The 13,794-nt window shown below is 45.4% G+C and overlaps 1 protein-coding gene across 4 annotated transcripts in view; it reads left to right on the top strand.

The window, feature by feature from the left end:
- XCR1 (X-C motif chemokine receptor 1) overlaps positions 1 to 13,794 on the top strand; it is a 39,048-nt gene that overhangs the window by 14,723 nt on the left and 10,531 nt on the right. The gene's annotated exons all lie outside the window — the stretch shown is intronic.

Here is a 13,794-nt window from a genome sequence, read left to right on the forward strand (position 1 = left end):
CTGTTCCCCTGCCATCCCATCACCACTTGGAAGAGGGGGCTTTGGACACACGCAACTACTTGGCTGCCTTCATTATCATGGGTTCAAAAAAAGAGTTAAAGGGATCTTAACTCCTTTTCTCTGTCATTCAGCGTAGCATGTCAGTCACAAATTGCAGACAACAGGCAAAGAGCTGAGACGAACAATGAGATTGGGCAAAGAAAGTGAAGCAGCAGGAGCACAACCTCAGGGCATGGTGAGGGGAGATCCATGGATGCCACACACAGCCAGGACAGGGCAGGATAGACAGCATGGCACCAAGAGGGAGACAGAAAGCAGATGATGAGGGGAAAGGTCTTGCATGGTTCTTAGCCTTGTCCACGCTTGAGAGTGTTTTCAGATTTTTTTTGCCATGAGGTGCCCCAGCACCTCTTCCTCATCTGCTGTACCACACTGACCCAAGGAACCAAGGTCTGCTGCCAGTGCCACCAGCTGGGTATGGAGATGGTCTTCTGCAACTAGCTAATGCTTAGCTTTACCTGCTGTAAACTGAGAGCAAGATCTTGCCCCAGAGTATCTGGTTCCTCTTTGTGCAAAGCCTATTTGACTATGTGCCCCGGCTTCCACTTTTGGCATTGCAGCTGTGTAGCAGCCTGGCTCTACAGAGTTGATGGCAAGACTCCTGCACACCTTCTGCTCTGCAACCAGCAACAGTCGGCTCCTGCTCACATGACCTGGAATTGCTACTCCACATCCCTCCAGAAAAGAGGACAAATCTTTCAAAACATGCATGATTTCTCCCATTGCCCTATATCTCTCCAAAGCTATGTAGAGAAAATACTGTGAAGATCAGACCTGCCCATGAGTGATGCCCAGCAGAGGACAAGGGACCTCAGCTAGGTTGTGGTAACCAAGGGTATAATCAATCCTGGGAGCAAGCCAAAATCCTTCCATGTGTCTTGGCCTACAGTCATCATTTTCTGGCCTTTCATCTCATTCTCAGCTGCTCATTCTCCAGTGATGTTTTTGTGCCACCCTTAAGACATGCTAGTTTCCCCAAGAAAACCTTAAAGAATAAGCTCAAGTATCTTAGGAAGAGATGAGTTAAGATTGTCTTTACAGGAGCTTTGCCCTCTGGGGACAGTTTCAGCCCACGCCCCTACCCAGGATCTCACTGCAGCCCCAAAGAATGGCAGGACACAGGGGGCTCCCACTTTGATCCTATTTCCAGTAGCCCAAACTAATTAAGGAGGAAAAGATGGAACAGTGTGGGGCAAGTACAGCAAGGCTGTGCTGTAGCATTGTTCTTGTTTTGGAGACTCTGGAAGACAGCCAACAAAACTGGTTTTCTGAGGTGGTGCAAATTATCTGGATTTGGGGCCAATATCTGGTCTGAGATCCTAACAGCAAAAAACACCCTATTTAAATGCTCTGAGTGTTCACCATCACGCATTAGACCCCAATTGTCGTCATTAGGCTGTTTTTGTTATGCAACAAGGAGTAGGGGGTTACAAAACAGCTCATGGGAAGGAAAGGGCCAAGCTAAGCTTGGAAGGGAAGCACTGGTAAGAGGAAGATGCATTAAGGTCCAGATTGTCTCTGCCCAGATTGTCTCTGTCTGTTTTTATTTTTGTAAAAGTAAAATAAGGAATATATATTTTGATGATCATCACGGCTCCAATTCTACAGCAGAACCCCAGTTCATTCCTGTGTGCATCTTCTCCCTTTTCACTTTTTTCCCTTGCAGCTCAGCAGGAGCACAGGGTCAAATTTGGCCACATGGGTGCAGTTCCACTGATCACAGCAGGGCTGCTGCACAAAGCACTGAGTGAAATGCTCCAGAGATCTTTTTTTCTGGCCTCACTTCATCTTAACATCCCTACTGCAGATCATTTAAACCAACGCATTCTGATGCGGGCAGAGGGCTCTGGGGGTGCCTATATCCCTGAGACAAAGCTGCAGAGTGGAAACACAGGGAATCTGAGAACCGGTATGCAGATACGCGTATTTACCCAAAAGGAAAAGAACTGGAAGCCTCGTTGTTTTAATCCTTAAGCCACACATAGAACTGACTACAACCCCAAGGGGTTTTGAAGGGTAGGTGATTCATACCTGAGGTTTCAGTTTTGAGGTTCTCATTGGGAAACAGCGATTTGCTGAGGACAGCTTTTATTTTCCAATACTCAACTCCTGCCAGCAGAGATTAAGGTGTCCCTTGTGTCCCATGTTCTGCAGCCCCACAGTTTTGGACTGGCATGAGTCTCTCCATAGGGTCACGTTGGTCAATAGTGCACGAGCACCTTCTGTAGTTCTGCTCTGAGAGGTCTGGGCAAACTCATGGACACTGCCCAGATCCTCAGTGGGACCAGGCAGGCTTCCATGACTCCCTCTACCTCAAAATACCACATAGGGAGCCACCCCAAAGGTGAGGGACTGGTCAGATGTATGAGCTCTGGGTGCATTTCACCCCATTCTCCACCACCAGTCCCACACGCACAGCTTCACACAACCCAAAACTAACAGCCATACTTTGTCAGGTCCTAGTAGTGTCCCCTAAGTAAGGCGTGAGTCCACTCTGACATCTTCTACATCTTGGGAAAATGGATGGGAGGGACAAACAGGGAAACAGTAATATTCTGGCTAAGTCTGATGCTTGGTTTCGTGATGACTTCAGTAAAGGTACAGGAAGCAGGCAAAAATGTACCAGTCCTTGCTCCAGGAACATGTGGCAATGCTGTGACTCAGTTTCTAGAAAAGATGAGTATGACATTTTATCTTCAAGCCAGCTCAAAAGCAGGTTTTAGAGAAACCTATATACAAATGGTTATACTGAATTCAGTCCAGTCCAAATGTGGCTTATATTAATTCAGCTTGCCTTGATAAGAGGAAGGCATGAAGTTGATACATAAATATGTAAATAGAGGTAACTAGATTTGAATCAAACTGAGATTTCACTTGTGTGGTTTTGTTGTGCTTTAACTAGATCAGCTCATAGCCACTCATTTTGTGCATGATCAGACAAAGCTTCGTAACTTTTTTTTTGCAGCAGTTTGAATCCTCTTCCCTTGTGCTAAAGAAATAAAGCAAGGTGCACAGTGATGGCTGGAAAAGCTACACACTTTTAAATCCATTTTCCTCACCAGTTTAAGCTGTGCCACCTGACTTTTGCACAGCCGTATTGGACGTGTGAGCACACCTTTCACTCTACCAGAGAATGAAAAACCTGCCCAAGGACTGATCACCATCAGCTTGGCACATACAATGCTCCTGCCCTTCTCCTCTGATGGGGCGTGAAAGCTCCCAAGAGCCCGAGTAGCAAAAACACCAAGAGATTTTGAATGAAAACTGCAGAGACTTCTTGTGGTGGTGGTTCCTTTAAGGTGTGGCTTTATTTCGGGCCAGATCTCTGTGGTGTAAGTAAACCTGCTGCCATTTTAGGAGGTTTTCAGGTTTGTTCACTCTCTGCCTCAGCTACACTGGAATTGAGAAGTCTGGTTTTACTAAGAGAGATCCTTGCTTCCTCACCTCAAAGCTTTCTCAACCCCAAAGTGGAAATATACTCAGAATTTTAACAAACATGTTTTCTTCAAAGCGTTCCTTTGCCATTCAAGGTGGAGAGATATTAACAAAATCAACCTACATACAGGAAAACCACTTCCCATCTCAATTAGTCATCTTTCATTTGCCAGGTATCAGAAGATCTTTGCACTCAGCTGCAGGGCACTTCAGGAAAACCAGAATAGGCAAATCTGCTGTGGATGCAGGCAGAAGTTTCCTCTTCCTTTTTGCCTGTATTTAAATTTTTGATTTTTCTTTACATATCATAAAGATGTATATGCAAGCCAGGCTGCAAGCTCTGTCACTTTTCTCTTCCATTGTTAGAAACAAATTGAGATTGTGCTTTCAGCATTAAAAAAAAAAAAAAATTATACCCTCAGATACCTGCAGGGAAATTCTCATAAAATCCTAGATGAAGAATTGAAACAAAAATGCCTAACTTTCAAGTAGCACCTTTTTCTGCATTATGAATTGAGATCTGAGACTCGGTTTTGTAATCAGAGGATCACAGAAAAGACAACTTCATAACTTCATACTCCAGTCAACTATATCGGGATTATGTACTTGTTATCTTAGAAATATTGCTGCAGCCAAGGGGCTATTCTTACATGGTAGAGAAAGCCTTAACAGCTGCATCTCTGACAAAATCTTTTCATCTCTTTTTGCCAGTTTCTGCATGCTTTCATCACCTGCCTCACAAGGATATTTAAGAACAACTGTCATTAGTGTTAATGAGCAATATGGAGGCACCCAGGTGGGAGCCAAGATAGGGCAAAGTGTCAGGGTCTCTTTAAGAAAGGGATCATTACAGAATCACAGAATAACAGAATCACTAGGCTGGAAAAGACCTCCTGGATCATCCAGTCCAACCATTCCTATAAACCACTAAACCATGCCCCTGAGCACCTCGTCTACCCATCTTTTAAATACCTCCAGGGATGGTGACTCCACCACCTCCCTGGGCAGCCTCTGCCAGTGCCCAATGACTCTTTCTGTGAAAAATTTTTTTCTGATGTCCAGTCTGAACATCCCCTGGTGGAGCTTGAGGCCATTCCCTCTTGTCCCGTCCCCTGTCACTTGGGAGAAGAGGCCAGATCCCTCCTCCTATCTACAACCTCCTTTCAGGTAGTTCTAGAGAGCAACGAAGTCTCCCCTCAGCCTCTTTTTCTCAAGGTTAAACAACCCCAGTTCCCTCAGCTGCTCCTTGTAAGACTCCTTGTAAGACATTGCAACCTAAGTATCACGTTATCAGATTAGGTGGGTTTTGTCAGATAAAAGTGTGAAAGTGGCTGTGGAGGAGCTGTGATGAAAAACATGCTATCTTCTATCTAAAATTCAAGAAAATCCATAACGCTTTTGTCCATTGGACTCGGCCAGATTGCGCCTTTCATTTGAGACTCCTTCTCTTTGGAAATGTTGTGAGCAAGTTGCTTTGCGAGGAGCAGCAGGCAGCAATTCAGCATTCCTCCCTCCAAGCTGGGGACCAGGGCAGCGAGGTGTGTGGGTGCACAGCCCAGACAATGGAGTAAGGGCACCTCACACCTCCCATGGGGCCAGGGTGGGCTTTGCCTTCTTGCAGCAGGGGGCTCTGCACCAAAGATTTGCCAGGATCTAGTCTGGGCAGGTGGAGATGTTGGGGCAACACCCAGCCTGAGTCAGCTGTATCTGTCACTGCCCAGCCACAGCCCTGCCCTACTCTGTCCTGCACATGGATGAGTCACTTCCAGGAGCCCTTGGGCGGTCGAGGTTGGGAACATTGAGCAAATAGCTTCGGGAGAAGAAAATATTATGAAAAGTTGACATGTGAACTTCTAAATGCAAAGCTTCACTTTCTTTGTGTGCTGCCCTTGTGATTTTGCTTTAAAATGATGTTTACTCCCCAAAAAATGAGAAAACCAACAGGTAATTAGAGTGCCCTTCTGCCTTCTCCCATAAAATATTTTGGTCCCAAACAGATTGGTGTTTTCCCAACTTTTCTTCTAAGAACAAACCCCTAGTGTTTTCATTTCAAATGTACCTGAAAATATCCTGTTGCTGCTGAGGTTTTAGTTTAACTTCACAAACTGAACCATTAGTGGGTCACACAGATGCAGCAGCTCTTAGAGCATTTCTTGTGCTGTCCAGGAGAGGCTTGTCTGCTGGAGAAGACCATGGGTCCCAGAAACCATGGTCCCGTCAGAAGCCAGGTGATGCAGCAAGAAGATGGCTGGTATGATGGAGCTTCAGTCTGGAGGGGACGTTGAGTCTTGCAGGGGCCCATCAAGAGCAACTGAAGGGAGCAGGGGAACAGACAAGGTAACGGAAGAGAGATCTTGTCCTAACAGCATTGATGAACACACCACCAGCACCACAGCACCCAGTAAACAGCACAAGGGGCATGAACTCACCACAGCCACTTGTAAGACATGCTCAAATCTGACTTCCCAATAGCTCTCCTCATCTGCAGCAGGTGTTGATGTGGATGTATCTGCCTGCTGAAAAGCAGATGCTTAGCTTAGCCTCCCTTTGGAAGAGAGCTATGTCGTTGCAAAGGATTCCTGGAGCCGCTCAGGAGAAGGCAGAGGTCAGCCCTATTCAAGTGTGCCACCTATTGCTAATCCTCATCACTGCACCCCACCTGCACCTTCCACACCTCTGCAGAGCCAGTGCAGGCAAGATATGCATGGAGCTCTGGTCAGATCAGCTGCTCTCATTGCAAAAAAATAAACAAATCTTTGAGGTCATGAGATTTTTTTGTTTCCTCCAGCTCTATTTATAGATCTAAAAAAACCCAATAAACTCTATAAATATGTAGAAATGCTTCCTTAAGTATGTGCATACAGGACAGCACTGCTGCTGAAGGCCATGGGCAGGGTGGATTGTCATCTCTCAGGATGGCTATCAAAGTAAGCAGCACAAACTGGATCTCAGCATGTCTCCTATAATGTGCATGTAGTCTAAGGAACTATAAATTGGATCTCAGCATGTCTCCTATGACGTGCATGTAGTCTAAGGAACTATATTATATCTGAAATCCAGGGAAGCACAATGCCACTGGCTCTTAGACTTTGTATTTTTACAGATTTATAAATATTTCTTATTCTTTGGGCACTGCTTTTATCTGGTTTATGCCCTTCATTCATTTCCACAGAATTACTTTTGACTTGTATCTGATTTAAGTGTCTCAGCTCCCTTATTTTTTTTCCTGGTAGAAAGACAGCAGACTATGAATATGATAATAAAGGACGGTTATCCTGCTGCTAGGAATCAGAACTGCTCCAGTAAAGTCAGAAAGAAATGCTATCAATTTACTGCAACTTAGAAGCCCCTGTAACTGTCTCTTAGTGGAGGAGCTGGCCCAAAGATCCTCCAAAACCTGCAGTTAATTACTGTGGTGGTCCACCCCTACTAATTTACTCCCTGTATTCAAGGCTCAATTTTCCATCCTGGCCAACACCTTCCACAGGCTGAGAAAAGCCCCTATCAGTGAGACTTCACATGTAGCAATAGGCTATATCCTTGACTAAAACACTGGTGGGAAAAGAGATAGTGCAGTAGATGGAGAACAGAGCTGCTTGATGTCTTGGTCACAGAAGAGAGCTTGAAAGTGAAGGACTTGCTGAGGCTCATGTACAAGAAAAATAGTTCTTCAACTCTCTTGGTTTTTCATTCTACATCAGTTGGTCTTTAAAACTTCCTTCTGCAAACCTCATTTTGCTCACATCAACCACCTAGTTCACCGCCAGTTCTATGCACCACACACAGCAGAAGATGGCAGTAGGGCTCAGCAGAAATTGGGCTTTTTGGTGTTGTGGGAAATTTCAAAGTAAGGGAGAACTGCATTTTGTTTCAGAAAAAAAAAAGAAGGTGTAGTTTGTGACAAAAAGGAAGAAATTATACAATAGAAATGCAGGTTTTGATTCTGGCTGATCCAGGAGTCCACACTAAGAGGTGTGGTGTGCATTCCATCGAACCCCAAATTTCTGGGATCCAGAGATTGGCAGTTCAGGATTCCGACCCCCATTAGGCCAGAGTTACACAAGAACTGAAACAAGGCTCCAAGCAGTTCACAAAGTCTACTTGCTTCATTTCACATGGCTGTGACAGCATGGTGGTTTGACTACATCTTCCGAGAAACAGAGGTCACCAAAAAGCCCTAGGCCAAAGAGCTTTGCGTTGCACATGTCCTTCATGCTTGGCTGCCTTGTGCCCAGTGGAGGAACAGCCTCTGCAGGCACACTGGGTGTTTTTCCAAGTGCATGCTCAGTTCCATGGGCACCACGCAGCCTGTCAAGTGCCTGCTGAAAGCAGAGGGTGAAGGTTTGTTCTTTGTACTGCAGCCAGCTTGGCTTCTGATGATGTGCAGGCAAGTACAGAGGTACTGCTGTCACTTGGGGTGGTGGCTAAGGTATGCAGCAAAATCCAAGAACTTTGTCTCTGAGTCTTAAAGACTTTGCAGGGGAACCTGAAATCCTTGTGCTCCCTGAGGCTGGGATGTCATGGAGCTGCTCCTTTTGGGGAGGGGGCAGGTGAGATTGCACACTGGCTTTGAAGAACAGAAATGTATTTATTAATCCTATGTCCTGCGTGGATCCTCCATGTCATCCATGAATAATACGCCTGAATTGCCTTCTACATTATCATCCATAAATGTATTTAAAAAATGTTTTCACTAAGGAACGATTTGAAAAGGGAAAGTGTACAAGGACACTGCTTTCTAGATTATTTGTACGCAAACCCAGAGACTTATGCTAACACTCCTAATTGCATTACTACTTTCAGCTTCTTGCCTTTTGATTTTCTGCCTTTTAATTTCAGAGTTAGCCATGTTTCCCAAATCAAAAACTTGTTTTTTTCTTGAGAGATGCAACAATCATTGTTTAACATGGATTGAGCATAATATCACTATTGAAGAAGAATATGCCTCTGCCAGAAGAATTAAACAGTAGAGACTGTTGGAATTGACCTAGTGCAATCTAGGAGCTAGGGAGCAGTTTTGAGGAAGAGCATGCCAACCATTGTTGCATTAAGTATTTTCTGCTCTCGCTGCACTTACCACAAGATCTCTCCAAAGGACAGATGGCCGGAGAGGTTATGAAATGTCTCAGGAACCGGAATATTAAGATTTTGTCTCGGTTCGCCCATGCTTCACACACAGAGCCCCTGATGTTACCTCCTGCTGTGGAATGTGGGCCATAGCTGACTTTTTGCTAAGAACAGCTTATCCGGGTGGACTTGCTCTGCCAGCCACCTGTTTGCTCATATTTTGGCACTGAAATCTGTGCATACACACTATATGGCATGGCAGATGGAAATGTGCAGATGTCTTCTGCGAAGTGCCATGGCTGCACTGAGGTAAAGCACTCTGAGCTGCATGTTATAACAACAGTGAATGTTCAATGTAAGGAAATGAGTAAAATGCTAGAGAAAAATATCTGGTGTCGTGAAAGCAAGCCAGGTCTAGCAGGGTTTTAAGAATTGTTGGGCTCAGCCTGAATGTTTCAGCCAGCTGCATTTCAGCTCAAACCTTTGAAAGAAACAACTGTGCTCACAGAGGCAGCCAAGGGAAAGGATTTCTTCTCTGAAGAGCCTACTGAGAGGAAAACATGCACTGAGTCTCTCTGACAGGCGATGGATCATAGATCTCACGCAGTAGCACAGACCAAGTGCAGTGCAGTGCCACGTGAAAACTGCAGGATCGGCTCAAGAAGCCATTGCTGCCATAGTCATTCTTCAGAACTGAAGGAAAATACTTGAGAAGACGGATTCCCCTCTTCAGATAAAACTTTTGCAAATGCACCTTGCCCAGGCTGTGCCTCTGGCCCGCGAGCAGACATGTCACACCAGAAGGAAGTGCTGGGGTTTGGGGAAGTAGTGGTTAAAACAGCACAAGCATGTTTTTTTGTTGTGGTTGATTTTTTCTGATGCAAGTTATTAATTGCCTCATTGTTAACATAAACAGTGCCCAAAATGCAACTATGGGTGGGGTTTTTTTTTTTCATTAGATGTGGTTTATTTCGCTCTAGCTCATCAGCGAATCCAACAGAGTTGGGAAATAGCATTTGTGCTCTGGAAATGTCCTTACACAAAGAAATTCCCCCAGCTCTGTTTTCCTTCTGTAGAAAATTTATTTTGATGACGAAAAGCTTTGCTTTCCGATGTTTCATTTTTTCCAAGGTCTGATTGAGCCTTGGGCTCTTCCCCATCATCACTTGAGATGCTTTATCAGCCCAACTAAACCTCAGGCCATTCCTCTCTCTCATTCTCCTTTGCAGCCAGGTTGTTTTAAAAGCTGTTATACTCCTGGTCAAACAGCATTTCTCTCTTTTCTCTGACTCCAATTTTAACCTGGAGAATGTGTCTGGGCTTGAGCACTCTCCAGAAAGACACGGCCGCTGTGAGCAATGAGAATTTTTTGGTGTGTACAATCTGCGAGACTCAAAGGAAATGAGTGGTCAGCAGTGGGCAGAGTGGTTTCTCTTTTTCTTCTTTTATTGTTTCATCTGGTTTTCTAGCATCGCCTTCTCAACCAGCTGCACCAGTGATTTTGGGGGCCCAGTAACTCAGTAAGGGGTGGCAGCATAGAAGGCCGCAAGGTACGCTCAGACACTCTGTACCTCCTTGGCAGCAGTACCACTTCAGGTCCACAGCCTCAGGAGGTCCGTGCCAAAGGTTGCCTTGTCCACACTGCCATCAGACCATAGAGCAGCTGCCACCCCGAGAAAAAGCAGGGACAACACAGCAGCCAACAAAGTTAAACTGGTGATAAGCAAACGCCGTGTCATGACTTGCCTCACGATGAGCCACCTTCTCCCTCTTGGCACAGTGCATCAGGTCTTAGTCTTCACAACAGCTACAGTGTGTCCGTTCAATAGAGCAGCCAGCATTCCAGGCTGGTAGAAGAGGAGTTGTCCTACAGCTAGTGGAGAAGAGGATAGAGTGACGCTTCATTCATTGACCTGGCTGCAGCCTTTCATTCTTCAGTCTTGCTTCTGCGTCTGCAAGGAAAGTCTCCATTGCTCCCCTGGGGGACTGTGCAGCCAGGGCTCCCAGCCTGGCCAGGACCATCCATTGGGAGCAGGAGCCACCTGGGACTGGGTGTCAGACAGTGCCCAGGGTTGGAGTAGGTGGTAACCAAGGCCAGCACGTACCAGTGGGGTGAATAACGCAAACTCATGCCCTGTGTTCTGCTGCAGAGCATAAGGGATATGATGAAGGGATAGCAAACCAAAACTGCTTAGAAAGTGCTGAGGACTCAGCAGTGACGTATATAGTTATATTGTTTGCTTCCTTAGGCTATGTCCAGCCTTTTATTTTGTGCAAACACTGGGTATGTTTGTCTTTCTTTCTCTTCTTTCTCTCTTTGGCTAAAGCCTTGTAATTGTCCTGGAATTCAGCACGAGAATGACTTCACCGGTGAAAACAGCTGGATATGTGTGTTCCCATTTCACAGTCATTAAAAATGGAGACTAGCTGCACTGCCAGGAAGGAGGACAGACTCTGCGACAAGGCTGGGCTCTTTTCAGTGCTGTTGCTTAGTGTTCTCTCCAGAAAACACAACTCTGCCTTCACTCGCACATGCTGAGGCTGCTCCCCACCTTGACTCCCCAAGTCACATCCCAGGGTTGTAGGTGGATGCATTGCTCTGAGACCTGTCTCAGGACAGGGGCAGGATCTCCTTGTGCCTGTTGGTCACACCAGTGGCTGCCAGCGTAGTTTCCCTCTGTTTCAGCATCTCCCCTGCAGCAACGAACCCAGCAGCAACATTGGAAATCCCATCCAAGATTTGGTACACAAATTCTTTAGGCATACAGCTTGTAATCCTGTTAAAAACCAAAATGGATGTTTATAGCCTAAATAGACAAATAACAATAGAATTCTACAGAATAACGCAACACTGTTCTCCAAGTTGTAGGTGAGCCATAAAAATCAGTTCATGAACTTTATTTGGAGGCATGAGTTTTGCTAAACTTTAGAGGGAAGACATGTGACTATTTCTCTCAAAGGTGTAATGTGCTCTTTCGACTTGATCATCACCTTTATTTTGCAACTGCAAGAACTTTGAGGTAATTAAGTCAGCTTATTTACACACATTTTGCTAATAGACTTCTTACGCAGCTTTAATATTGCTAAATAAATATTTAGTACAGTGTTTGGTGAGTTGTCTTAAGGACAGCTCTGTCTTGCAGTGTATTGTCAGGAGTATATGTGTACATCTACATATAGAGATAAAAACTTGTGGGGAGGGGGACACTTTGTTGGCAGCAGAAAACTGCAGATATGTTCTGCTTTCGTAATAAAAATAAGAAGCGGATTTGCTTGGTTTCAACAGCCAACAAACCCAGCTACTAAGAACCAAAGTGATGATCTTTTCATGGCTGAATAATGGAGCATTTATATCCTCTGTAGAGCAGATGGGAAAGCGATACGTCATGTCGCTGCTGTCTGGTCTGAAAAAATTGTGCCAGTGTTTGGTGGCTTGTAGGAGTGTTACTATTAAGAGAAATAAGAATTACATGTCAGACACAGAGATTAATGCAATCTCTTTGTTTGCAAAAATTACACTGATTTGTCCACATTGTAGAAGAAAACTGACAATTTCACCACCCAGAAAACCCCAGAAAGCTCCCGTTTACTGTTTTCTCTCAGCCAGTTATTACCAGAAGGACTACTTCTTCTCACCCTCAGGGCACTTGCTCACTCATCCCACTCTTGCATGAGCTACCAGAAAAACCATGGACAACTTCTGCCCAACTGCAAGCAGGGAGCAATGCTCTCCTTTGCACCACTCACCCAGGTGAAGGGTCTGGATTGCTGTTTCCCCTTGCGGAGCGTGGGGAGTATCCAGAGCTGCAAATGTATTGGCTCAAAAGCTGTTACAGGCAAGCACAGGCTGGATGACAATCGCCTCTGCTTCCATTCAAGCCTCTTTGGCCAAGGTTACTCCTGCCTGAGTGCTTTGTTGGATGGCTGCTGCCCCGCCACCAGAAGCATCCTTTACCAGCAGCATTGGTGCCAATAAAATCTACTGAGCAAGTAGGTGTGGGGTCATGTTTTCATCAGCCCACACCATGGCCCTGCAGACCACAAGCCCTCACCCCAGCACCCTGGCAATGCAGCCAGACACGGCTGCTGTGTGCTCCAGGAGGGACCCACCAAATGCCAGTGCATCCTGTTGACAGCATGTGACCTCCTGTGACATTTGCATTCCTTACTGTCCTTTCTGCCCAGTCGTGTGGTTTGGGATGCAAGTAAAGTTAGCAGCCAGTTCAAAAGCTGAGTGCAAATGCCAGATTTTTTTTTTCCCAAAAAAGACCTCTGGAACAGAGGAAGCTGCAGCAAAACTGTGCTAAAAGGCCCAGAGGGTGTGTTTGCAAGTCTTGGGAAAGGAGAAGCTGCAGAGGGAGAGAAAAGAACACCGAAACCTCTTCCTCATTGTAAAAACTGACGGGGCTGCTAATTTTACCCCCATGGCAACTTCAGACGAGGGAGAGGCCTGCTGCTTCAGCAGTGCTGTGGCTGCAGGTCTGAACAATATCATTCTTTCCATGGCAAGCATTAATTCTGCATGTCTGTGTAGATAACATAAGCTGATCCTGCCTTGACTGTAGTGGTACTTAGTATATAAACTTGAATTCATATATATGTTTCAGGAGTGGAGAAACTGAGGTTTCTGCCCTCTTAGACTGGGGTTATCACAGGGCTGATGGCCATGGCTGAGAGTCAGAGCTCAGGGGGAGCAGGGGACCACCAAGGAGCTGCGCTAACCGCAAGTGTTGTACCTGCCCTAGAAAAGGACCCAAACTCAAGAGCAGGCTTTGCTTTAAAAATATGATAAGAGCTTTTATGAGGACCTGTGCTTCTTGGGATTTTGCAAAATTCAATTGAGTAAAGGAAGTCCTACTGACTTTTTGCTTTACCAATGTCCTAGAAGAGTTTGTTACCACATGCAAAACTCCTTCAAGGCAGACAAAAAGTTTCTTCATCCACCAGTGCTGATCGACTGTCCAGAGTGCATTTGCACTTTGACCCAAGCCTACATACTGATCAGGACTTGCAGGACTTTGCTGTCTGTCTCCTTTTTGTGACTCTGAGAGTGTGCTCCAAGACTGATACCAGTCATAGTTAAAGTAGGAGAAATACTATTTAACATGTTTTAACTTCCTTTAAATAAAAAAGGCTGCTCCTTAAATCTGTTGGAAAAACTAAAACCCCTTCCTACCAAAAAAAAGGCACATGTGGAACTTTTCTTCCTATCCCAAGTTGAAACAAGAGATC

Source organism: Cuculus canorus, chromosome 2 (genome assembly GCF_017976375.1).
Source record: "Cuculus canorus isolate bCucCan1 chromosome 2, bCucCan1.pri, whole genome shotgun sequence".
Lineage (NCBI taxonomy): Eukaryota > Metazoa > Chordata > Aves > Cuculiformes > Cuculidae > Cuculus > Cuculus canorus.